The 3,828-nt window shown below is 45.6% G+C and overlaps 1 long non-coding RNA gene across 1 annotated transcript; it reads right to left on the bottom strand.

Moving 5' to 3' along the window:
- Positions 1–318: 318 nt before the first annotated feature.
- LOC111255899 lies at positions 319–995 on the bottom strand. The gene is made up of 2 exons (XR_002676044.1): positions 691–995; positions 319–613 (listed from the first exon to the last, which is right to left on the bottom strand). It is a non-coding gene; the product is annotated as an uncharacterized LOC111255899 (long non-coding RNA).
- Between the last annotated feature and the right edge of the window lie 2,833 nt (positions 996–3,828).

Genomic DNA, 3,828 nt, shown 5'->3' with positions numbered 1-3,828 from the left:
TTTACCATAGGGTACATTGAAAAAAATCTTATGCAATTCGGTAAAATCATTTACAATTTGGTAAAACTATATTCTAATTCGGTAAACCACATGCACTAAATAACATGATAAGTCTTAAATTCAAAGATTAAGTTAGAAACAATAATAAATCACAATATAAATAGTTCAAATGAAATACAAATAGTTTGAAATATAGCATAAAAGAAATTTACAATACTTGTATACTTTGTTTACCCGCCGCTTTTTGAATGACATGAATGTCTTGGTTATATATTTTTCATTTACTTAGAAGAAAATATCCCGGACAACATTGCGCAATGGAAGATAAACACAAGTTAATTATTCATACTTGAATCCATTAGAATTATAGCTACCGAGATGAGCAAAAATATACTGAACAAGACTGATAAGCAAAGCATACAATACCCATGCCTAGTATACTTCACTCAGTAGTATAAACAACATAAAAAGACACAGCCTATATACTTGTGCTAACCAGCCATTTTTCAATATCTAGGGTAATTATTCACACACCTTGCACCAAATTAACTAAGAAAATCATGCATTGGCTCGCCGGCGATGCGCGCCTGGCCGTGTGTCGTCTCCTCCCAGTCTGTGAAATAGAGAGAAAGGTGAAGAGGAGAGAAGTAAATCTGGGAACGAAGAAAGGAAAAGTAATGGAACCATCACCGCCAGCCTACGTTGCAGCTGCTTCGCCGCCGCTCCGCTGCCATTGACTCGCGCGGCCGCGCCCCCAGCTGACCCGTGTGGCCTCCGCGCGCCGCCGTGCCCAATCTCGAGGGCCTCAGTGCCGAGCGACGTCGCGCGCGAGGGCGCACCTCTGCGGAGGAGCGCCGCCGTCTGCCCCGCTGTGCCAACTTCCGCCGGGAGCCGCTCCGCGCCGCTTCAGATCCGCAGGCCGCGCACCGTCACGTCGTCAGGCCGCGCAACGTGGGCGTCGGGCCGGCGTAGGGCGAAGGCGAATCATCGGGCGAATCGTCAGGTAACCAGGTAGCTGGGCCCCAGGGTATGCCGTGTGGGTCCGCCCCTGCCCGATGCTAGTATATCAGAGGCTCCAACGGTGACGGTGTAAGAAAAATGGACCCTCTAGTCGTAACTGTGATTCTAGTGATAGAATCACAACATTATATTGGGATTAACATATCAAAAATGAACACTTGTATCGTTTCATAGGTTTCGTGGACGCAATACAAAGAAAGGTATCGAAATCGGGATAAAGAGAGGAATGAATTGTACTTATCACATGAATAATTATTTTTGGGTAAAATAAATGGCTTGAATTTCTATAGAATCTGGTACAATACTTCACAAGCTTTCATAGAGTTCAGATCATTAAAATCGGACTCTGGAGTAGAAAATTATGATCAAAATATGATGTGATGAAAAATGACCACCGGAAGATCCGATGGCACCGTCGGACTAAGCAGGGGAATAACCAACACTTACAAAAATGCAATCAAAGGATGAACCGATGAACATACAAGTACATGCACCGAATCATCCGATACTACCATTGGAGTTTGCATATTTACAATGTCTAAATGTCTAGAGAGCATATTTTCGTATGAGAAGGTCACAGGAAAATCCAACGCTTGAAAAATTATGTGCATCGAACTTTTGAGCATTCACCCTGTGCTCAAAAGTTGATCAAAAGGTATGGACTTTTTTTAAAATCTTTGGAAGAATTTTACAAGCTTTTTGACAAATACAAGATCATCAAAATCGAATTTCATAGTAAAAAGTTATGACCAAAATCGAAGAGTAGCGACGTGGTGACCAGAAGGTCCGACGGTACTGTCGGAATTTGAGCTGTGCTAAAAATGTGATTGAATGGTCTGGATTTTTTTAATAATGTCGTAGAGAATTTCACAAGCTTTCCAACAAGTACAAGAACATCGAAATCAAAGTTCGAAGTTGAAAGTTATGGCCAAAATACGGTGGCGGATCATGCGTCAGATTAATTGGTGTCGATGTTTTAACCCGGCAACCTACCAAGAGAGTACCCGGGGTAGAGTTTTGGTTGGTTGGTGTCGTCGAAATCAGGAGCTCGATGGTGTACGTAGGCATACGATTTAGACAGGTTCGGGCCGCTAGATCACGTAATACCCTACATCCTGTGTGTTGTTTTCTTGTATTAGATTGAACTTGTTTTGAGGGGGTCCTTGCCCGCCCTTATATATCGGAGAGCAGGGTTACAGGTCGGCAATCTTACAGGAGTACTAGTCGGATTTGACTAGAGAGTTCTACTCTAACTGCTACGAGTAGTTTCCTTATCCTCGATTAGTTCCTGTCCTCCACATAGACTACGCTTCCTGCACCGTAGTCTCCATGTCTGACACGTCTAAGTGTACAGCCCTTTATGCGGACTTATCCAAACCTTCTGGTGGGCCCATAGATGTATGTATGATAATTGGTACAACTGTTTTACTAGCCGTTGGAGTAGCGGTTCTTTTGATATGTTGGGCTATTTATACCCCTTCTACTCCCCCATTTAGAGTTGTTGGAGTGTGTAAAAGTTTATTGGAGTGCAAGACACATCAAGAATACATCCATACCACCAAAAATGCAAAAGTGATCATCCAAAGGTAATTAGCACAAGCTTAAAGAGTGATTAAGTGTTAGGATAGGCTTAGAGAGAGTGAGTGCAAAAAGGCGTGGTTCAAGAAGTGAACCGCCATTGTAAGCTTGGTGCGCCGGCCTCTTGGGGTTATGGTGGCTCGTCGGCAAGTCTTCAACCCTCCAGCGTGGTGTGGAGCGACGATGACAACTGTGTGCGGGGGACGAGGAGACCCCCTCCTTCGTCATGGAAAAGCTTCGTAGTGGAGACGACGTTAAAGTGACTGGAAGAGAGGGAGCCGTGAGCGCTTGCCTTCGTGACAAGCTTCTCATCCGGCTTGGCGAGAGTCTTTGTGACGAGTTCAAGATGGAGAGACTTGGTGACCGGGAGCATACCTTGGTGGAGCTCCAACATAGACTAGGGGTAGCATTTGCCTACCAATACTACGGGATAAATAGCCATGCCAAGTTTGCATCCTTCCTAACTCACTTCTTTACATTTTCGTATGTCTTACTTGCAACTTGTGTGCCTTTACTTTCATAGAATAGTTATTGTTATGATTGACTCTAGGTTGCAAAACTCTTTGTGCGTAGAAATTTTCACTAGATGAACCATAGATGCATATTTAAATAGCATGATCTAGTCTATATTTTTATGCAAAATAGTGGAAGTTATATGTTAAGATTATAATTTTGCCTAATTTATCCCCTTTCCCTCTTAGGCTACGAGCACTGATTCCTTTGAGATGGACCTTCCATGGACCTTGATGATGATGATGTTAGCAACGGTACTCCTAGGAACCTGATGATGACACTCCTAAGGGCTCTAGAGTAACCATGTCCTGAAACTCTTAGGGTGTGTTTGGTTTGAGGGTCCAGGTGGGTTGGGACAGGTTCGACCCAGTTAGACCCATGCTTGGTTTAGAAATGAGGTGGGTTGGGCTCATCCCTAGAGGGAATATTCGTCCTACTTCAACGCCGTCTTGCTCCGTCCGCTCCTGGATTGCATGGCGTGGGCGAGGGAGGCGAGCACGAATGCGCGAGAATGTGCGCCCAAGAGGAGCTCCATCACCAGCCGGCAGAAGGTTGAGCTCCACCGCCGCCGAGCCGAGCTCGGGCATGCTCGTCGAGGCAGGGAGGATGGCGTGGGCAACGACGACCGGTGCGACGTGAAGGACAGCGGCCGACGCGGCGCGGAGGAGGGCGCGGCGAGGAGGTGGCGTTGGGAGGACTGTGCTGGACCCTGGGAGA

Source organism: Setaria italica, chromosome IX, assembly GCF_000263155.2.
Source record: "Setaria italica strain Yugu1 chromosome IX, Setaria_italica_v2.0, whole genome shotgun sequence".
Lineage (NCBI taxonomy): Eukaryota > Viridiplantae > Streptophyta > Magnoliopsida > Poales > Poaceae > Setaria > Setaria italica.
This window is presented reverse-complemented; position numbering and strand designations above follow the sequence as displayed.